This window comes from Oryctolagus cuniculus, chromosome 10, assembly GCF_051225735.1.
Source record: "Oryctolagus cuniculus isolate XC-2025 breed Fujian yellow rabbit chromosome 10, ASM5122573v1, whole genome shotgun sequence".
NCBI classification, from domain to species: Eukaryota; Metazoa; Chordata; class Mammalia; order Lagomorpha; family Leporidae; genus Oryctolagus; species Oryctolagus cuniculus.
The window spans coordinates 118,526,446-118,548,707 of record NC_142876.1 but is presented as its reverse complement, the minus strand read 5'-3'; the positions used below and the strand labels follow the sequence as shown (position 1 = coordinate 118,548,707).

General features: G+C 65.3%; 1 protein-coding gene across 7 annotated transcripts in view; it reads right to left on the bottom strand.

Annotated features, from left to right (window-relative positions):
* Positions 1-21,343, bottom strand: part of ATP2B2 (ATPase plasma membrane Ca2+ transporting 2) — a 135,373-nt gene extending 114,030 nt beyond the window's left edge. For all 7 annotated transcript variants that reach the window (XM_089305639.1, XM_051831903.3, XM_051831898.3 and 4 more), the window contains exon 1: positions 21,185-21,343. The gene's annotated coding sequence lies outside the window, so the exon portion shown is untranslated. The remainder of the gene's footprint in view (positions 1-21,184) is intronic.
* Positions 21,344-22,262: the final 919 nt, after the last annotated feature.

Below are 22,262 nucleotides of genomic sequence, written 5' to 3'. Positions count from 1 at the left end.
GGAGGGGATGAGGAGGTGGGGTAGTGGGGGGGAAGGGAGCAGGGGAGGGAGGAGTGGGAGGAGTGGCTGGGGGAGGAGGGAGGGGATGAGGAGGTGGGTAGTGGGGGGGAAGGGAGCAGGGGAGGGAGGAGTGGGAGGAGTGGCTGGGGGAGGAGGGAGGGGATGAGGAGGTGGGGTAGTGGGGGGGAAGGGAGCAGGGGAGGGAGGAGGGCGAGAGCAGGATAGAGAGGAGGAAGGCGTGGAAGGCAGAGGAGAAGCTGGGAGGCTGGGGTGGGAGAGAAGGGGAGGGAGTGAGAGGAGGGAGAAACAGACGGAGACTCCCCAGGAGCTCTGGGGACTCAGGGAGGCGGGGAGAGAGGGAGAGAGGGAGGGAGGGAGGGACGCAGGGACAGGCCCAGGGATGGGCCTGAAGATGGAGCCCAGAGAGACGTAGGCAGGGGAGGGGAGGGCCAGAGGGGTCTCCCGCCACCTGTCGATCTGATCTGTGGCCCCTCAGCTGAAATGCAGACGGCCCGTGACCCCACAGAGGGCGCTGCGCCCTCCTGCCCCAGGTGGCTGGAACCCGCGGGGCCTCCGTCCTCAGATCGGGGTTACTCTGGGAGTGGAGCGGCAGGACACACCCCTCTCCCTTCACCACGGCCAGCAGCTGCTGACTCAACATGCTCTCAAGGAAACCGCTTTCCCGGGAGCCAGCGCCACTTCTCCGGGAGCCCCCTCGGCCGTCTCAGAATAAATTCTCTGCTGGGCTTGACGCTTCAGCTCAGAGACCCACCCGCCGCCTCCATCAGACTGCATTCCAGGACAGATCCCGTGTCCCCAGCACCGAGCACCACATGTGACACGTGCAGCCTGACCAGACCACACAGAGGACCCCAGGGTGGCAGCACGGGCTGCGAAGCGCTCCTGACACACGGAGCTCACTGCACAGCACGGGAGCCTGCTGCGTAGACTTCATTGCATGTGGGTTTCACAGCGGACCCTCTCGGCCACCCGGCTCACCTACGTCCACTTGCTGCTCAAGAACCTTCTGTGGCTGCCCAGTGCCCCTAGGATCAAACCCTAGCCTCCCGCCTGGCGTCCTTGTCTGTTCTTATCCTTGCAGCTCCCGTTCTTTCTGCCCGGTCCCCTGCTCTCTGACTCTCTCTCCTGCCTGCCCTCTGGGTCACTAACTCACCAGTTCTTTAAGAGCACGCCCGCAGGCCAGGCCCACCTGCTGAGCCGCCAGGGCCCTGCATGCTGGGAGCTGGCTCAGGCAGAGGGAACAGCACAGGCTGCGACTCCAAGGCAGGCAGGAGCAGGGCCTGCTTGCAATAATCCAAGGAGGGCTGTCGAGGGCAGCCTGCCTGCATGCAGGGGAGAGGCGAGGGGAGCCGGGGAGGGGGAGGACTCCATTCTGCTGCAAGGGGATGTGGGTGGAGGGGCAGCGAGCCCACTTTCCTTTCTCTCTCTTTGTTCGAAGATCCACCGCTCTTGGGAGTGGGATCAAGAGAATAGGGGCGGTGAGGAGGCCACGTTGTCACCCAGGCGAGGGGACAGTCTGCAGGGGTAGCAGCGGGTGGAGGCCAGTGAGGAGGGCCCAGGTGATGATAAGCCAGGGGCCAGCAGGCGGAAGATCGGAGCTGTGCCTACGTCACGGCTGTTACCGCCATGGGTGGCTGGGATCAGAATCCCACCCTGGACTTGTTAACTGGAGCACGAGTCGGGAGCACAGCCGCCTGGCTGAAGACTCGGATGTGTGGACCAGGAGCTCACAGACAGAGCTCCAGGGACAGGGTGAAGCCACCACAGCGCGACGCCATCACAGTGTGACGCCATCTCAGGAGTGAGCTCAGCAGAGGCCCAGGGCTGAGTCCAGCGTCAGAGGGGGAGGACAGGGAGAGGGCTGCATGGCCACATGGCCAGGCTCAAGGAGTTCCCAGTTCACAAGCCCCCCGTGGGTCCCTGCCCTCAGAACAACGTTCCACGTCTTCACCGCCTACTGAGCACCTGCTGGGCTTCCCACTGGCACCGCAGGAGAAGGCAGGAGGGACGGGGGAGAGGCATGGGGGAAAGAGCAACCAAGCTCATCCTCATGACCACCCTGAGTGCCCGGCGCAAGCCTGCGGCATGGGGGGCACGTAGGCTGCCTTGGCGGCGGGGTCCTGCAGGGCTCCTGTGAAAGCTGCCCTCCACCCCAGCCCCTGCCAATGGGCAGGGCAGCACCTGATCAGCGTCACTCAGCACACACTCGGTCAAGGGCACAGGCCCCGGGCTCTGAGTCCAGCTGTGACGTCCACACGGCCTTGGCCAGGTCATTGCGTTGCTACAGCCTGGCTGCCTCACCCTCTCTGCAGGGGACAGGCACAGCTGTGCGTAGGCTCCTGTGCGCCCTGCTCCGCGGGAGGAACGCGGCCGTTCCCTTTGTGTGGACGGGGACACGGAGGCTCGGAGCTGGCACAGCTGAGGGCTGAGTGTTCTCTTGCCTGGCCCTCCAGGGGGTTCCTTCTGGACCCCGGGGCGCTGGGGACTCGGGGGTGAGCCAGACAAACGCTGTGCCTGCAGGGCCTTCTACCCTCTTCTGAGAACCTGGGAGTGGGCGGGAACCCCTGACCACTCCTGGTGGTGGTGAGGGAGAATCACCCCCCCCCGCCCCCGCCCAGGCCCAGCTGTGCCTAGGCAGGCGCCTGGGTTGCCTGTGAGCTTGTTTCCCTACCTGGGGAGCTGGCACAACCTCGGCCCTGTGGAGGGTAACTGGAGGGTGAGGCAGGGCAGCACCTGGGGTGACCTCGGTGCTGTCCCATGGAGATGAGGGCCACAGAGCGGCCACTGTCCTCTGCAAAGCCTGTCCTCCTCCAGGGGACCGCATTGGCTTCCCCGGCTTCCCCAAGGAGGCCCGGGTCTCTCACCCACTAAGGCCGCAATGCAGACCTGCAGGGCAGGGCCAGGTGCAGCCCAGGGACCCAGGTCACCCCCTTCCCTGTGGGGCCTCCCCGGCTGACAGCAACTGTGTGGCCACAAAGTCCCACAGCCACCAACTCCCCGCCCTGGTGGCAAGGGGAGCCAAGGCGGACGGGGCACTCGCTGAGAGTTCCCTTAACCATCGTGGTTCAGCCTCGGGCTTAGAGGCCAGCACATTGTAGCTGCCCCGAGGGAGTGAGCGACGGCCTCGCGGCTGGTCACAGAGGAAGCGGAGAGGTCTCGGCCCCAGCCCACTGGAGGCCGCCTGGGGGTGCTGGGCCCCCTCGGAGCAGGCACCTTGGGAAAAGGCTCAGGGCCCATCTGCTGGGACTTCCACACTCACACGCATGGTGACAACCACTCTGAGTCACCTGGTCAGGCGGATGGGTCAGGCGACGGTGCCCAAAGGCAGGCCCCAGACAACAGACTGGACCCTGCCCAGCCCCCTCCTGCCCTGCACCTCCCCGGCGCCCCCACCCTTCACACCAGCGGCAGCTGCCACGCCCTGGGTGTCGGCTCTGCTTCTGGGGTTGGTGTGCCCTGAGCACCGCCTTCCCGCCCGCCCCGCGTCCTCCCCGAGCTGTGCTGGCGCCGGGCACACACTTAGGTCTAGGGATCTTCTCTGTATTTGCCGTTCACTTTGCTTTCTGACACGGCGGCACCTGCACAGCACACATTCGACTGCCAGCACCCCTTGTCTGTGAACGGTGCGGTGGTCCTGGCACACACGGGGGCTTGCACAGCCATGGACCTCTCCGGAACTTTCTCACCTCCCTAAACTGACACCATGAGCCCCTTCAACACCACCTCCCGTTCTGTACACCCCCAGGTCAGGTGCTTCCTGGACGCGGCATCGGGTAGGCTGGGCCTCTCCCACGCCCTTCCCCGGGCTTGCTGTCAGGGCTGCCCCCAACATGCCATCGAGCGTGGACCCTGTCTTTTTGTTAACTTGTCCATGGACGCACGCTTGGGCTGTACCTGCCTTTCGGCCGCTGCAAAGGCCGGCGAGCAGGTATCTGCGTGTCCTCAGTTCTCTGCCGGGACATTCACAGGTGGAGCTGCCGGACTGAATGGGAAGCCACGAGTAGCTCCTTGAGGAGCCCCCAGCCGCTGGCAAAAACCTGTTTTCAGTTTAGTGGCAGCCACCCTGATGGACACGAGGGGCTGCCCCGTCGCCCGCCCCTGGTGACCGGTGACCGGTGAGGAGCCGTCTCTTCTGGAGCGAGATCTGTGCAAGGCCTCTGCTCACTCCTGATCGGGGTCAGCATCAGTTTCTGGGTGCTGCCTGTATCCCCGGTGCCCACCCCTCTCAGCTCAGCGCCGTATTCTCTCCCACTCTGGGGGCTGTCTTTCTCACGCTGTGCACAGGAGTTTTTAATTCTGACGAAGTCCAACCTGTGCTTTACTTTTGTCTGCTTTTGGTGTCACAGACAGGAAGTCATTGTCAAGTCCAAGGTTATGAAGCGCTTCCCCTACGCCGCCTCTGTCTCGGTTCCACTTTGCATGTGCTGTGAGGTAGGGATCCAGGGTCTGTCCCCACCCTCAGCCTGCCTGGGGCTCGTGCTGCCACCGAGGCCTTGCGTATCTCCCGATGGCTGCTTACACACAGGGGCCACTCGCGCCATCGTCCCGCCCACCACCCACATCCCGCTGCTTTCCCCGCCGTGACGCATCTCCTGACGCGGCCCCCTGCTCCTGGCCCTGAGGAGGACAAACGCCCTGATGGGACCCGCAAAGGCCCACGGGACTTCTCACTCCCCAGCACCCCTCTTCCCACAGCTCATGCCTTCCATTCCCTCTGCCTGCCACGCTGTTCCGGGTTCTGGGAGCTCCAGCCCTGTGGGCCCTCCCCGCTCCTGCTGCCACCGCCTTTGCCCCAGCTTAGCTGTGGAGGGCAGGAGTCCGCCTGGGGCTGCAGGTGCCTATCTGAGGACAACACAGATTCGGGCAGCTCTGGGAAGCAGGGGGATCTCTGTGGAGCACCAGGACACATGACCACCTGAAGCCACGCCCACCCGTCTTCAGTGAGCCAAGACCTGGGCCGGCGCGCATTTCCACTCTGCGGTTCTGACGCAAGATCCAGTGATTCCAGCCGGCCGCCAGCCCCACCCCTCCCTTCCTGCTTCTCCTCCAGTCTGGGCATTCTCACCGCGGCTCTTGCCCAGGCAGCACCCTCTGTGTGGGGTGCCCCCTCCCCACAGGTCTGTGCCTCAGCCCCTCGCCACACGCCACCTCCTCTAGGTGGCCCACCCTGATCATCCCACAGAAAGCCACCAGCCTCCGTATCGCCCTCCATCCCGAATCTGCACCCTTTCTAAAGTAACTATCTCCAGCTGGCACGCTCCATGCTCGCCTCTCTCTGTCTCCGCTCAGCTGCAGCCTCTGTGAGGGCTGAGATGGAGACGGGAGGGCTCCCGGCAACACCAGGGGCAGCCAGGCCAACCAGGGGCTGTTCTGTTTTCTGTGGAATCCCAGTGCCCAGAGTGGCCGGCGCGGTGACCTCTCGGCTCTCAGTGCACGGTGAATGACCACAGGTAACACGGGTCCTGCTCATCCTCACAGGTAACCCATTTTACAGATGGGGAGCCTGAGGCACGGACACCTCTGTCAGTGTCCCACAGGGAGGGCCCAGGGAACAAGACGGAACCCAGCTCTGCCACATTCCAGAAGCCACTTCTCCATGTCTGCTGCCTCTGCTCCTCCCACTGAGCCCTGGCCCCTGGCGCCTACATCTGGGTCAGGTGACGCCCACCCACACCTGGCCCTCCAGGTGGGTCACAGCAGGCCTGAGGGCAGCACGTTCTTGGCCAGGTTGATGGGGAGGGGGAGCTAGACGCGTGTCCTGGGGTGGGAGGTCCAGAGCCCGCGGGCCACTCCGCTGACCTGTGTGGCCCCAGAGAACCTCGTGAGTGACAGCTGCTTCTCAGGGGGGGTCTACCTGGGCCCTGCTCACGTGTAGGAGCCCTCCCACCTGGCCTTGGCCTTGGCCACCATCCTTTGCAGCCACTACTTTCCTTTCCCCAGGCCATGGGGGGTGGGGGGGCGGGCACTGAGGCCCAGGGAGGTGGAGTCGCCCGCCCAAGCCAGTTCCAGCACATCAGTGGCACAGTCAGGATTCTGAGCCTCCAAAGAGCACCTGCCACCTGCTCTGCTGGCCTCCCTGGGGTGCGCAGGGAGGGGACAAGAGGCCATGAGGCCATTCAAAGCCACGCACGCACATGTGATGGGTCTCAGCCAGATGGCCTGGTGCGGTTCCCTATCTCACACACAGGGGAGCCGCACAGCACAGGAGCCACCTGGCCGAGGTCACGCCCTCTCTCCCGCCCTCCAGCCTGCCTGTCAGCCCATCCCACACCTACGCAGTGTTTCTGAGTGTCACCAACGCACAGGGCCTGGCCTGTGCCCACCTGGCCTCCAGGTCTTAGGCAGAAGTCAATCACGCCCACGATTGTCCTAGCTTGCGGCCCCCAGCTGAGACCCAGATTTCCAGCCCGGGATCCCATGGGTGCCATCAGGGATCTGTGTGGGAGTGTCTCATGGGGGAGCTCTCGCAGGCTGCGTTCTGGGATCTTGGCCGCTCTGTCCCCGGCCCGGCCACCAAGGAGCTGTTTTTCATAAACAAGTGGGTGAGCGCTGGGCCGCAGGAGTAATTCCACTGCCGGAAATTTCCATGGTGGTGGCAAAGGCCCGCTGGCTGGCTTCCAAATACTGCCTCAGAGACACCACCGCACGGGCCCACTGCAGCCAGGACAGCCGCTAGGGCTGCTCATGGCCCTCCCCCAGGGGACGGCCAGCTTGCTGGCATCTGCCCACTGCGGGACCTCTCCGAGCCCGCCTCCTCCCGACTGCAGGGGCGTCAGCTCTGACCTCCAGTCTCCCGAACCCCCAAGTCATGGCCAGGAGGCAGCTGGGAAAGGGTCTCCCCGGGAACCCCACTGGCATCCCTAGTGTGCGCGCACACACACACACACACTCTCTCTCACACACACACACACACACACACACACACACACGGACATGCATGCATGCATCACCCAAGCCCCGGGAGAAACCAGAGAACTCAAACTCCCAATGAGAAAACGTCTTGTGAGGAGGAAGTGGGCGGGGCAGGAGGTCCCGGGCTGGGGTCCCCAGGGCCTGCCTGGTGGCCGGAGGCCTGCACGGAGGCTGCAGGAAGTTAACTTCCCTGCATGACAGAGAGCACCCTCCCCACTCAGTGTGTCTGGTTCTGTGGCCCTGGGCGCGGGGCCCACAACTTGATCCTCACTGTTTGCCCAGCACCGACGGTCGGAGGTGGTGCTCAGTGAAATCTCGGTAATGACTCAACGAATGAGGTGGGGGGCAGACAGCGGCAACCAGGGCTGGCCAGGGTCTACTGCAGTCACCAGCTGGGGGCTGTGGTGCCAGGGACAACCCAAGGCCACGATGTGAGAGCCCCTCCAATGCCCTCTCAGCCTGCCACGGCTCTCACTGCCTCTGAGGAAGTCGGGAGTTCTTGCTCTGGCATTCAAGGTCTGGTTCCTTTCCTTTCCCCGTCTCTCCACGACTCTGCACCCCTCCACCCACCCACCCATCCCTCCGTTCCTCCCTCCACCGACCCAGTCCACCCACATAGGCTGCAGACGATGCACTGCCACTTCAGATGAACCCACCCCACCCAATGTGCATCTGCCAGATCCGCCTCGCCGCTTTCCCCACGAACCCGCAACGGGCTCCCGGCTCACCAGCCCACAGGCTCCGCCCTGGACCGAGCCACCATCTTTCCCCTGCCAGCCTCCTGCCTCCCACAGTCTTTCAGGCCCATGGCCCGAGATAGGTCAGTTCCTCTGCACCGTGCTCCACAGCAAGGCCAGCCCAGGGCCCCCACGCGCTCCTGGCCCCACCGTGCTCCCCTCCAGGTTCAGCTCGCTCGCCTGCACCCCACACCCACGCGCTCCTCCTCAGCACTGCGTGTGGCCTTTCTCACTGGAACTCACGCTGCTGACGCGGTCTCCGCCCCAAGTCCCCTGCTCACGAAGCTTGTGAGCCACAGACCGCAAACAGCCCTCTCCTCCTGTGTCCCATGCTTGCTCCACTCCACGCTCTGTGTCTTTGTTTAGGGTCAGTCCCCACTCACGGGACGGCAGGTACCAGCAGGTGCCATGGGGCAGGGCGCTGCCTGCTGAATGCAGTACGGCACACAGTGGGTCCCAGCTGGAATGTGGGGGTCGATCACAGATCTCCCCGCCCTCTAGGAAGGACTGTTCTGCCAGGGTCCATCCTCATTACACAGCCAGGCCTCCCCTTCCCTGCCTCCTATTGGTCCCCGAGCCCATCAGTCTCCCATCTGCCCTGTGCGGCCTTGTCCCTCCAGCCGCGACCCTCCTGGGGCAACAGGGGTGTCGTAAGGGCATAGGGTCACCTCACTCCCGGCTGGGTCCCGTCCCACGCGCAGCCCTGCGCTCAGCTGATGACCTCCCTGGGGGGCGCCCAGTGCCCCTACCTGGGCCCACCGCCCTGCACGCCCACTGCTGGCCTGGGCTTGGGGCACCCTCCCACTTCCCGCCCACTTCTGCTGGAGCCCTCTTACTTCTCTTACTGCTGCCCTTTGGGAGGCCTTCCTGGTACCCCAACACCGGGCCTGGCCTCCACCCGGCTCCTGCCTGCCCTTGCCTGCAATGGCTGCGGCTCTGCTAGACAGGCATCCGGCACCCAGGGCAGCCTCCACCTTTGCCGCCAAGCCGGGCGTTCTGGAGTGGGCCGGCTGAGCGCCCTGCAGTGGGCGGCTGTGCGTCAGTGAGCCTCGGCTTTCTCACCCGTGCAATGGAGCAGCGACGCCACAGGGCACGCGGAGCGAGATACGGCAGGAACACCCGGTCCGCCGGCGGCACTAGCTTACCCTGTCTTGCAGAATGCTGGGCTAACACGCACGCCTTGTGCACAGACCAGCACCCTCCTGGCCCAGGCTCCGTTCCTCGGCTCCTCCCCGGGGTGTGACCTGAAGCTGCCAACTGTGTGGTAGCTACCATCTACCACCTCCACCTGTGTCTGGTCCCCTTGACCCGCCCTCCTCGTGGCCCCCTGTCCCCTCTCCCAGGAGCCATCGTCCTCACTTCAGCTCTGGCCTTGGAGGCGCCTCAGAAAACCAAACGTGACCAGCTCTGCGTGCCAGCGGCTGTGCTTCCGGGTCCACACGTGGAGGATTTGGAGCCGGCACACCTGAGAGCCCCGCACGCACATGGCCACCGCAGCTGACTTCCAACAGCCACAAGACAGAATCAACCTCGGCGGGCACTGTGGGGCGAACGGACACACAGGACAGGGTTTTCCACATAAGGGAATAGTATTCAGCCGTAAAGAAGAGCGAAACCCTGGCTCGGGACTGGACGTGGAGAGACGGACGCTGAGCGTGCTCTCAGCCACGGAAGTGAAGCCTGGAGAGGCACGCTCAGAAAGGCTGAGCGACGCGACGGGGCCGGCGCTCAGGGGCTGCAGCCAGAGCCGCGTGCGGCTTTCCGGGGGCCCCCGCACCGGGCAGCGGCTGGGCCTGGGGCCGCTCCACGGCTCTGCCCTGCAGCGGGAGCCTCTGATGTTTACTAGCTATGCCTGCTGTGCCGCTGCTCTTCTGACCTCCGAGCCCCTTTCCTGGCGCTCCTCCTGCCCCTGCTCACGTGTGGCTGCTTGTAAATGACCTTTAGACCCTGGCCCAGACTCCCTGCACTCGCTCCGGCCGCGGCGGGCGGGCAGCAACATGCATCCTTCGAGGGCGCCCCACCCTTGGATGCCATAGCTGAGCCGGGCATCCGCACAGCGCCAGGCCAGGCTGAGCACTGCACGAGTGTCTGCTCCTTACCCCCATGGGGAGGCACGGGGGGGTGCATCCCAGCTGGCCACCATGAGGCCTGGTGGCTCCCAAGCTCCTGTCATCCATACTGACCTGGCCACTTGTCACTCTGAGCCGTCAGGATACCATGCTAAGTGAGCAAACAAAGGCTGGTGGGCCTCAGGGCTGTGAAACATGGCAGAAGCAGGTGTCCCCAGGGTGGACGGCACCCGGGGCTCTGAGGGACGTGGGGACGAGAACACCCAACCCTGCTGCCGCAGGTCCTCGGCGGCCGTCTGAGGCTGAGAAATAGCGGCTGCTATTTCTGTAACTCGGACGACTGAGCTTTAAAAAGGAAAGCAGGGTTTTCCAAGCTGCTGCCACCTGGTTTCTTTTCCGGCCACCTTGCGACTTGGGGATGCAGCAAGTGGTGGCTCCAGGGTGCTCTGCTGGGGGAGGAAGCTGGCGGGGGGCAGGTGGGCATCACGGGATAGGCACCGGGCTCCCTGGGGCTTGGCGTGGGCCGGATCATCAGCCACAGCCGTGGCCCCGAACCTGTGGTCAAGTTCTCTTCACACTGAGAGAGGACCCTGTGGAGCCACTGCCAACAGGGCCACCACAGAGAACGGGACGAGCGGGAGGCCTCCCGCAGCCCCAGCCCCCAGCCCAAAAGGCGCCTCCCCAGCTCCCCCTACCCCCTACTGCAGCTGCTCATCTCTGTGTGGGCCCCGGCTAGGCTGTGCACACAGGAGGCGGGGATGGCACCCTCCTCCAGGGCCCTGCCCCCCACACTGGGAAGGCTCAGTGTCTCCCAGAAGGTAGGCGGCTGAGCTGGAGGGGTCCTGGGCCCCCGCTCACAGTGGCCCCAACAAAGATGAGCCAGAACCTGAACGTGGCCGCGGCTGCCACTCAGAATGGCTTTCAAAGACATCTCTCAGGACATGGCCCCTGTGGGAGAAGACGGCCAGCTGTTTGCCTCCCCATCGCCGCCTCTCTGGCCCCGGCCAACTCATTCATTCGTTCATTCATTCATTCCACAAACGTCGGCTGAGCTCCTCCTCCTGCCCCAGGCTCCTGGAAGCAGTGGTGATGAGGACAGGGAGGCTTCCTGTCCCAGCTGTCCCGTGGGGAGCCAGACACCCAGCAGGGGCAGAGAACGGCGACGCTGCTGAGATGGAAGCCACGGAAGAGCCGGCAGCTGGGTGGGAGCCTCTCTCGGGAGATGGGAGATGGCCACCCCAGGACACGCAGCTTAGCAGATGAGCATGAGCCTGCATGCCCACAGGAGGACAAGGATGGAGAAGCAGCACGTACAAAGGGCCTGGGGTCCGAGGCCAGAAGGGGTGCGGTAAGGGGCTCACAGGCTGCGGAAAGCAGTCAGTGTGTGGTCCCAGGCAACCCAGGAGGAAGGCTGAGTTTTAAGCAGAAACACTGGCCCTGGATGAGTACTGTTTGGCAGGGACGAGAGAGGATTGGGGGACCAGCGCGGGCCCTTTGTTCACTCAACACGAGCTCATTCCAGAAGCGGTGTTCCAACGAAACTGGAAGGAACAAACTGTGTGGCTGGGGGTGCTGCCGACAGAGGGAGGGGCAGGAGGGCTCCCCGGGAGGCGGTGCTCGGAGGCACCCGGGAGGGGCCCAGCCTAGGCTCGAAGGCAGGGGAAGGGTTAGAGCAGCAGTGCCCCACTGCACGTGGCACCAGGAGATTTGATGTGCGCTGACTGCGGGTGTGGACGGCCAGCGAAGACGGGGCACAGGTGGGAGGCTGGAGCGGGCAGCAGGAGACTTTGGCCAGCACTGGCCACGGGGGCCGAGGAGGCGGCTGGGGTGAGACCGGGAGAGGGGCGCGGGTCCCTGCCCTCCAACAGTGATTCTGGGGCTCTGCCCTGCACTCCTCTCACCCGCACAGCACTCTGGGACGTGGGCGCTCCCAGGCACCCCGCTTCCCAGGCGGACATACTGAGGCACCGAGGGGCTAAGTCACGGCTCAAGGTCAGTGCTGGGGCCCCAAGCTCAGGCCCTCAGGCTCTGGCCACCCCCTCCTAGGAGGTGACAACCTGGGGTTCATGCTCCCCTGGCACAGAAAGCCCAGGAGGCCCCACAGACACCACAACAGCCCCTCAAAGGACATTCAGTGGCCACACCCACGCCACCCTCCTGCTGATCCCGTGTGGCTGGGGGCCTAGGCACGGTGGGCAGGATGAGCGCAACAGCCCCAGGCCTCCCGCGGCAGCTGTGGCCGCCTCCCCCACTCCAGAGGTGACAAACTGAGGCCAGAAAGCAGCCGCCACCCCTAGGGATGCCACTCAGGAAATGAGGGCTGGCTCTGCCCCGCCTCCATCCGCCCCGGGCTCTCTCAGTGGCACCCGCGTCTCCTGGGGGTTGGGGGTGGGAGCAAGGACTCTGCGCCCCGGGCGGGCTGCTGTGGAAGAGGCAGCCTCCAGGCCAGCCTGAAGCGGCCACTGTGCTGGGGACACAGGCCGCTCGCTCTGTTCCCGCCAGCCGTCTGCCGCGAGGTCCCGCCCCTTCTCCTGGAGGGCTGGGAGCGGCCGGTACCAGGGACTGAGGGCTGGGCCGCTGCTGCCCTGCAGCCTTAGCAACTGTGCTCTGGGTCCCTGTCTCCCCTTGGGTCCGGCGCACAGGGTGGAGCAGGGATGAGCTGGGGCTCGGGGTCCCGCAGCTCTGCCCCTCCCAGCTTCACTGAGACCACCACGTGGCTCCTGGTAGCGGCCCCCATGGCAGCTGTGGGGTGAAGGAGCTTGGGAGCCACGGGGCCAGCCCAGAAGGCGCTCAGCCAATGGCAGCCATTCTCACTACGGGGTCAGCGCTGGGGCGGGGCCTGGGGGCCGGGTCCTACTGCCCAGGGCCCAGGGCCGGGCCAGCTGGCGCCCCCTTCAGCTCCTATGCCCTGCCCCAGCAGGCAGAGTTGGGTCCCTTGGATGGCAGAGACACGGCCAGCAAGAGCGCTGGCCCCAAGCATTTAGGGTCACACCTGAAAAAGGGGTGACCAGACCGCCGACTCCTCACCACACACGAGCGAGCGCAGGCCCCGCGGGTCCCGGGAGTGTGACGGGCAGGCCCGGCCGAGGGCCCAGCTACGCACCTGCGCTCAGCGACCACGCGTGCCCGGCTGCCTGTGCCCCCCGCGAGCACCGTGGAGCTGCGGTGTTTCCGCGCTGGCGCTGAGCCCGGCACACGCCACCGACTTCACCAATATTGGCTTTACTGATTTCCCTCGCGCCCCTCTCCTGGACGCTGTGAGCTGAGAGAGCCCCAGGTGGCTGGGGTGGGAGGAGAAGGGCCTCCTTGTCAGCTTGAGTGAGTCACGGGAGCTGACAGACTGAGAAGAGGCCCGGAGAGCTCTTCACCTCCCTGCACAGAGCGGCTGGGATGCGCCAGGAGCTGGCGGCCTCGCAGCCCACAAGGCGCTGGGGCCGGGGGTCAGCGTGGGACGCCACCAGCCCCCTCCCACCACCCGCTCCGGATGCCCCTCCCCTGAAGACTGCCCCCGCAGGGCACGCCCATCTTGCTACGCCCATCTCACTCCGACCTGTGGGCCGTGGGCTGCTCTCTTGCCCCAAGGTGGGGTCGTGTCTAGGGTGCAGCCAGGACGCACAGCTCCCCACGGGCCAGGCTGAGGCCGCACTGGGAGCTGCCCCGCTGGCTTCCCGCCCTCTGCCCCCTTCTCCTGGGCACTGTCCTGCTGGTGCCTGGGGAGCCTGGCGCCAGATACACAGGCAGACACCTGCTCCCTCCCTGCAGCCCCGCCCCCTCCCCGTGAGGGCAACTGTCAACAAGGACTGGGGCGACTCCGGATTTCAGACATTTTTCATCTTGGGACCGGGGTGGAGGGGGCATCTGGTCCCAAAGCCCTTGGTTCAACGAGGGGGGACTGATACCTAGAGAGGGTTGACTTGTGCAAGGTCACCTGGAATCCCTGGCCAGGTCTCTGTCTCCTGGCCCCCACCTAGTCCACTCTGTCTGTGCTGGACCACCTTGGCAACCGCAAGGAGCCACCTGGAGGCCAGGGGAGCCGGACTGCTCAGCGTGGCCCCTGGTGGGCAGGGTGCCCGGCTCAGTTCCACCCCTTCCCCTGTGGGGGCCAAGTGCACAGACACCAGCAAGAAGATGGGAACCAGGCGTTGGTGAGGACCTAACGACCTCATACAGCCCCAATCTGGCAGATGCCGCTTCTGGCACAACAGACTCCCTTCTCCACAGGAGCCACAGAGCTGTGGGCTGACACAGCCAGGAGGACTGTGGGGCAGTGCAGGGACATTGCCGTCGGGTCCTGGCTGCTGCAGCCTGCTCTGGGACCCTGTGCAAAAGGCAGCACGCACCACGGCCCCCGTGGCCCAGCTGTCTGCCGAGCCCAGGGCTGACGCTGGCTCCCGTCGACTGGATCACAAGAGACCCGGCAGAGGGTGGTCACCCATCACCGCCTGCACTTCCCCCAAGGAGCAGCTGCAACACTGCAGTCTTACTTCACCTTCTGCGGAATGGGGTGCTCTCATCACGCCCACTTCACAGGTGGTGGGACAGAACCTGTATCGGGTCACACGGCAAGGGGGCGGGGATGGGTAGGGCCCCCCGCAGGGCCCCCCCCCCCAAGTCCATGCTTCCAATTCCTCCCCGTGCTGTGATCTTTCCACTGGCTTTGCACTGCTCTTTACTGAACACCTGCTGCCCACGGGCAGGGACGCACACGTCACCTGCTGAGCCCTCCAACAGCCCTGGGAGGGGCTCAGCCCGCGGGAGCCAGGGCGGCAGCAGGGACCTTTGGCTCGCTCTCACCAACCTGGTGGCCCTCACAAGGCCGTCTCTGTCTGACCTTACGGGATTCGTGACTCCAAGTTGCAGCACCCGGGGCGCACGCTGCCACCATACAAGGGGACTTCAGAAAGTCTGGAAGAGTGGAATTAACGTAGGAGCACAAGACGGTGAGGCCTACGCGTCGTTTTTTTCAGAATGTGAGTTTTCCGTGAACTTTTTGAAGACTAGGCATGGTTTTTAAACCCTTTTGTTTTTTTGCACCAGAATAAACTTTGGATTTCACTTTTCCAAGAACTTTTTGAAGTTCCCTGGAATTTAAGAGAAAACTGAAAGGCAGGGTGAGTTGCAAGGAGCACTGGGCTCCAGACGCATGCAAGCATGCACCTTGCTGTCCGTGGTGCGGTAGGCACCGCGGTCCTCCCGCTCGTGGCTCATGGGAGTGAGGTGCCACGACTCAGGACACACAGTTGGTCAGTGCCGAGACCTCAGGTTTGAGCCCAGGCAGCATGGGTCCAGGCCCTGTCCCTAACCACTATGCTACCCCACTGCTAAGGCAGGCCCCACAGGGGCAGACCCAGAAGCCAGGAGCCCAGCCCTCATTGTTCCACAAGCGCTCTGGGCTCCCGCCCAGCATGGAGGCCCCAGCAGGCCGGGGATGTCCCCAAAAGGCTGCTGCAGGATCCTCACCCTCTGCACAACCCCCACAGCCTAGCTCCCCCTGCCACGTGGACACTGCCAGCAGCGAGACAGCCGGGCTGGGCTGGATTCATCCAGTGGACAGCCCTAGAAAACGTGGAGAGGTGGGAAACTCCGCCCCCACCGCTGAGCTGCAGGGCGCCGGGGCCCAAAACGGGGTCACCGCATCCACGTCCCTCTCCCTGGCTGGGGGGAAGCCACAGCCGCCACCACGGGACAGCACTTGTCCCTGTGCACGTCTGCTGTTTCAGGCCACGCACCATCTGTGAGACGGTTTTTAAGCTCAGAGGAGCAGGGCTCGCGGCCCAAGGGCACACGGCGGTGAGCACGGGCATCATGGTTTCGGTCCGGACGCCACAAAAAGAAACCTGGAGCCAAGTGTCTCCTCTGCATGACCTCAGCAAAGCCCACGCAGCAAGGAGGGTATGGCCGTCCCTGTCCTTCCGCGTCTCTGGGGGATGGGCTTCAGGACCCCACCCCCCCAGGGGCCCCTAATCCACAGAGAGGGCGCGTGGTCCTCGCATGCAGCCTACAAGGCTGACTTCTCACGCCTGATACAACGCAAACCTGGGTGAGCCATCGGGGCTCCTGACCGGTCGGGGAGTAGTGAGAGGGAGGCTGGATGTTTGGGACCCAGCTCGGAGCCTCCACCGGCCGGCTTCACGGACACACACGGCAACTGTATCCTACGGGGGGGAGCTGCACCCCGGGCCAGACTCTACCAGCCTCTCACATCAGCTGGGAAGGTGGTGCCTGTGTCACCCCCATTTCACAGAAGAGCAGACTGAGGCAAAGTCACTCACTGTTCAGCCACCCGCACACAGCTGCCAAGCCGCTTCCCAGGACTGCGCCTGGCTGAGCAGTTACCCTCCCACACGGCAGTGAAACTGACATCCACCAGGGCCTTGAGGGGCCGCGCTGCCTCTGGGCAGTGATGGTGGAGAGCGGCTATCAGCCCACGGGGTGGGGTTGCTGTGCCCATCCTCCAGATGAGGACACTGAGGTTTGCAGCCAGGGGCACAGGTGAGCAGGGACTGCCGGTCCCACGCCCTGGCCATGTGCTGGTCACTGCAGGTGCTCGGTCCTTTCAGGGCTGGCTGAGTTCCTGCCGCAGGCTCTTGGGGCACCTGCCAGCCACCTCCACAAAGGCGGGAAGGGCCCCGGCTCTGCACCGCAGCTCTGCCCCTCGCTCACTGTGGGAGTGGGTGGATTCCAACCTCCCCGGGCCTCGGTTCTTTACACGGAAAATGGTGACAGCGAGGCAGACGCCGTGGGAGAGACCCACGTGTCAGCGGCTGTGCTGGCTGAGCGGGGGCCCCCAGATGTGCGTTTAAAGCCCCCTTGGAGGCTGGGGCATATCTGGAAACGGGTCTTTGCAGGGGTGACCCCGGAAGGCTCTTCCTGACCCTAAACCCAACAACTGGTGTCCCCCTGAGAAGACACAGAGAGATTCGAGCCCCCGAGCCCCAGCGGGCACGAGGATGCAGGCACACGGTGGGGTTCTCCCAGGACGCAGCCCTGCACCCCCACTGCCCTCAGCCAGGGAGGACAGGAACACTGCTGCTGGCAGCTGCCCGGCTCCCGGCCATGTGCCATGGCAGCCACTGGGAGCCACCGGCAGCTGTAGCCTCTGTCACCCTCCTTCCAACCTCCAGTGTCCCTGGCTGCAGAGCTGGTCCTCACCGAGAACATCGGGGGCAGGGTCACGGCCCAGCCTGGCTCCCAAGGCGGCGCTTGGAGAGCAGAGGGCTGACGTGACTCACCCAAGGTCACCGGCACTGGAGGGCACTGTCCCTCAAACCCCAGCAGCTTGAGCGGCCCTGGCCCCGGCCCCACTGGCCCCCTTGCTTTCCCTGCTGTTGGCTTTGGCCCTGGCTCCCGTCTGGGCAACTCTGACCCTGCAGAGGTGTCCCAGCTTGTGTCTCTGCAGGCCACCTGGCAGCAGGGCCCCAGGACGCGCCCCTGAAGAGTCATGCGTTTACCATAGTTAGCCAGCAGTCCCCTGAAGGGAGCCCCTGGGGAGCATGCACCCATTTTACGGATCAGCAAACCGAGTCTACAAGAGGCGAAGTGGCTGACTCAAAGGTACTTGGCTCCTCAGGGTTGGAGGCAGGTCTCGAACTCACACTGGACCCTCAGTCCAGCCAGATTCTGCCCCGAAAGCTTCCATCTGCTGTGCCAAGAGGAGGGGTCTCACCATGAGTGCCACACCTCACGCCTGCTCCTTCTCCCATGAGCCCCTCATATCATCAGCCTTAGAACTGGAACAGCCATTGCCCCACTGCACAGATGGAGGGACCGAGGCCCACCCTGGCACCTTCAACCCCAGCTGTTGCCAGGTGTCGGCGAGCAGCAAAGCCGGGCCCGAACACCTCTGTCCAGGGACCTCCTCCCTTGTCTGATGCCCCACTGCAAAGGAGAAACTGCTCTGTCTTTCCAGGTTCAAGGCTCTGGCCTTGGAGAGGGGCACGGGGGTCCTGGGCTGTGTCCTAGCCTCCCATGCCCACTGCTGCTCGTGCCCCAGGCTGGGATGGGGGTTCGGGAGCCGGCCCACTCCCCACGACACACGTGGGTGTGGTGCCCACACAGCTCTGAAGCCGAGGGCAGCTTGGCGGAGTCGCGCGCTGTACCACGGGGCTCCCACCTGGACCCTGCAGCTCCCCTGTGCCCAAGCTGCTTCCTGCCACCCCCTCCCAAACCCTGCTCCAGGGCCTCGGCTCCAGGGGAGGGAAGGGCAAGGGTTAAGAGAGGCAATGTCTCTCCAAGGTCGCACAGCTGGGCAGCAGCAGCCCAGGCCTCAAACCCAATCCCAGCACGGCCCTCCTGGCCGCCTGCCGAGGGGGGCTGCTTTTGCATATGGTGGCTGAGCCCCCGCCAGGAGGGCAGGACTGAGCTGGACAGGGTACAGCCAGGTCAGGGGTGGGCAGGAGACCTGGCTTTCAGCCTCCTTCTGCCACTGACTGGACAGGCTTGTCTCCCCTGCCTGGCGGGAGCAGGGGCCACAGGACATCCAGCCCCAATAGTCTGCGAGCACCCCTAAGCCCACTCCCCAACTCCCTCAGCTCTCCGGGTACAGAGCAAAAGGGGTGAACACTCGGGGTACAGAGCAAAAGGGGTGAACACTCGGGGTGCCTCTTCCGAAGGCCATGGTGGAGCCCTGCAGGTATCCTTAGGTCACGAAAGCTGGGGACACGCCAGCCCGGGGTCGTCCCTTCCTTTCTTCCTCTCCCGACCTTGGGTTGGCCAATCACAGTGGCGAGGTGCTCTCCGGCTCTGGCTCCGGACCCTGAGGCCAACCTCACCTCTGCACACAGCCCTCTAGTGCCTACGGTTCTCCTCGGACAGCTGTGGGGAAGGCAGGGCACGGATGGGCTTGCTGGCCGCAGGAGAGGGGACCAGGCGCCCAAGGTCACACAGCTGGGCCCGGGGCGCTTGTCCTCGGCGCCTGGACTGGAACACCTGGGCGGAGCCAGGATAGCAAGCTGGGCCCCACTGCATGGGACGTGGGCCCTGCGGGAGCTCAGCAGGGAATCCCAGCTCTCCAGGGAAACAGTGTGACCTTGGACCAATCCCTTCCCTGGCTGCACCTCAGTTTCCCTCTTGGAGATGGGCCCGGCGAGGCAACCTGAGAACACACACTCCTATCTCACATGGCGCCAATTCCACAGGGAGCGGGGGCAGGGCGCGGCTGGCTGTCCAGGACAGGCCACAGCTGCCCGGGGAGGTTCTGCCTGCACCCACATGCCTTCGTCCTTTCTTGCAGTCTTGAAAAAAAAAAAAAAAATCCAAACCCTAAATCTCAAGTTCTTGGGCTCCTAACTAGAATCAGTCTCCAATCAGGGCAGCAGGGGAGGGGCCCGGAGGGGAGGTGGGGATGGCCCAGCTGTGTGACCTTGGTGGGGGACTGCACTTCTCTGGACACAGCGTCGTGGCCTGGGCGGTGGGCCGGCGGGGTGGCAGGCAGCCCGGCGGGCGACGCCTGCGGCTGCTGAGCGTGGGGGCTGCCAGCCGGCTCCTGCTATTTACCCAGGTCCTCAAGGCAGGAGAGCAGCAGGACCTGCGTCTCAAGCTCTGCACCAGCTCTGGGGAAGACGTAGAGGGGGCTGCTGGGGGCCTCCCAGGTCCCACTCTCAGGCCCCCACCCCATAGCTTGCCTGTCTTGTGGTCTGGACCCGCGGGGAGCAGCGCCACACACCCCTGCTCTGCCGCCTTCCCAGCTCTAGGCAGGTTCCCCGCAGAACATCAATATCCCAAGACAGCCCTGCTGAGGCCAGCGTGAGGTCCCTGGACGTGGCGGCCTTCCCTCCGAGAGCGGGCATGCACTGACCCTCTGTCCTCACGGGCAGACCCCAGGGCCGCAAAGCCCCCTGCACGCGTGGCAGCAAGGCGGGGGCAAGCTGCAGCCTCTACAGAGTTGCCCCCTTCACCTTGGGCAGGTCCCAGCACGCGGATGGCCCTCGGAGCCTGTGGGATTCACCCGGGGACACTCCACTCCGGGGGCACCTGCAGGGTACCGGGTGCAGCCTGCTGCATGCGTGCGCGTCTGTGTGTGGAGGGCACGCTGCACTCCCTGGCTGGTGCATGTGCTGTGCATGTGAGCTGTCGTGTCCAGGTGCTGGGGCACCTGTGTGTGTGGGCCCAAGGATTTCCCATGCATATGATCTGGGCGGGCACCAGGCACTTCTGGGGGGGGGGGGGGCTGGGTTCCTACATGTGCACTGGAGTGAGTCCGTGGCCCTGTACCGGCCCTGGCTGCACAGGACTGGGGCTGTGAAGCTGGCTTGGTCGTAACAGCAGCCAGCATCTATCCTAGGTCCTTCCCCACCCCCGCGGCCCCCTGCAGCCCCCTCCCTAGCACCGCTGGCTCCACGGAGTTCCCAGGCGCGGCCTGGACTGGCTCGGAGCCTCCCCCACCGCACACGTCAAAGCAGAATTTCTCTGGACTGGCAATGCCCCAAACGTCAGCGCCGCCTCCTCCCAGCGAGAGCAATGCGGGAGCACCGGGAGCCCCTTCCTCGCGGCGCGGCTGGGGAGCCTGCGGGCTGGCCCTCACTCACCCTTCTGAAGGTCGAGCCCGGCTGAGCCTGGAAGGGGGGGCAAGACCCCCAGAGCCCTGGTGTGATGGGGCAGGCCAGCTGCGAAGACCCCCTCCCCACAGAGGCTGAGCAGCGGGCAGCCTCAGCACGCACCGGCCACTCGGCCACAAAGGGTGGCTGCACGCAGCAGCCCCTCTTCGGGGAGTCCCCAGCCCCATGGCTGCATTTCTAGATCTTGACCCTGCGGGGGCAGGGAGGCGCCCCAGGTGTCCTAGCGCCCAGCCAGGCCACCGAGGTTGGCCGAGGAGGAGCCGGCTTCCGGGCGGCAGTGCCAACTCCGCCACCCAGCATGACTGCTGCAAAATGGCCTGGCTACCCCTCTCCTGCCACGGAGGGCGGGACGCAGCCCCGCCGCCACCTGCGCCGGCCGGCCTGAGCGGGGGTCCCGGCACAAGGGCGGTTCGCTGCATTCTGGGGACCCTCCATGGGGGGGTCTCCCCCAGCCTCTTTCCTGGGATCCCAGCCAGAGTGGGCCGGGGGGAGGGGGCGCGCTCTGGTCCCCGTCCTCTCCCTGGGACACAGCTCCGCGAGAGGGAACCGTGCCCGCGGCCGCCGGCTCGCCAGCCCTTGCATAACGTCCCCGGTGGCATCTGCAGTCCGCGGCTGCCCCGCACGTCCCCGGGACCCCGAGCACCGACCGTCCGAGGCCCTCTGCCCGCATCCGCAGCTCGAGGTGCCCGCAACCCCAGCACAGAGACCCCTACTCCACGTCTCCCTCCGCCGCTGCTACCAGATAAACAAACGCGGCTACCACCCCCTCCACCATCGGCGCTGGAAAAGCCCAACGAAATCAAATAAAATGCGTCCGGGAGGCAGGCGAGAGCCGAGCGGGGCGCTTTTTATTTTTCGCTTCCTCGTGCCGGGGGCCGCCAGTACTTACGGAGCTCCGGGGGCGCGCGGCGGCGGCGAGCGGGCAGCCCCAGGTCGCGGTGCGGCAACGGGCGCCGCGCGGAGCCGGCCGGCGCGCCCGCTCCCTCTGCAGACTGTACCATCCCGCGGCGCCGCGGGCGGGGGCGCTGCTGGGCGGGCCTCTCGCAGCCGCTGCCGCCGCCGGCGAAGGCGACCTGGGAGGGGGCGGGGGCGGGGAGGGGCGCGGGGCGGACCGAACCACCGCGCCGCCGCGGTGTGCGGGTTTCCGTCCTCCCGTGGGATCGCGCGGAGCCGAGGCTGGCGGCTCCCCAGCAGCAGGAGCGCACGTCAAGGGCGCCGAGAGGGCAGGGCCGGGGCTGGGCTGGAGGGGAGGGGTCCCGGTGGTGCGGGGAGGGGGGGCGCAGCAGCAGCCCAGAGGGGAGCATTGGGCACAAGTGTCCCTGAGTCGTCCCCTACTTTCTAGGGGAGTCCTCTGATTGGACAGCGGCTCTGGCTCCCCCACTTTTTGGCCAGGACACCCCCACAGCTGGGGGGCCAAGGTTGCATGGGGTAGGGGGGAGGGAACCTGGACTGGAAGAGGGCTAAGCACACCTGTGGTGGCGTGGCCACCCCGGCAGAGGCGGTAGCAGGCCCTGCAAGTCAGCCCTGCTGCCCGGACAGGGAGAGGTGGACAGGGCGGAGGACCCCCTCAAGGGACCCCGGGGGTATGTGCAGCCACACACTGGGCAGGACATCTGTGAGCAGTCGGGCTGATCATCTCCTGTCCAGGGGAGGACCCTGCAGGACTGTCCCCCCAGCCAGTGCCCACTTCTTCCTGCCCCTTTCACTCCAGATGGCCAGACCTCAGAGGAGCAAGGTCAGGGGGTCTCCCGGGTGAGGGACTTCTCTAGAGTGCACTGCCCACTCCCTTCCCCCAGAGGGTGCCCTGTTGCGGGGGGGGGGGGGCGCAGAGGGACTTCAGGACCAGCTTCTCAGTGGGGGAGGGGATTAGGGGGCAGGAGTAGGGTCGAGCTGCCCCAGCAGGCAGGTCCGGACCCTGGCTGCTCCCGCCCCCCGCCCCGCTCCGAGCTGAGCTGCCAGCGCGAGCA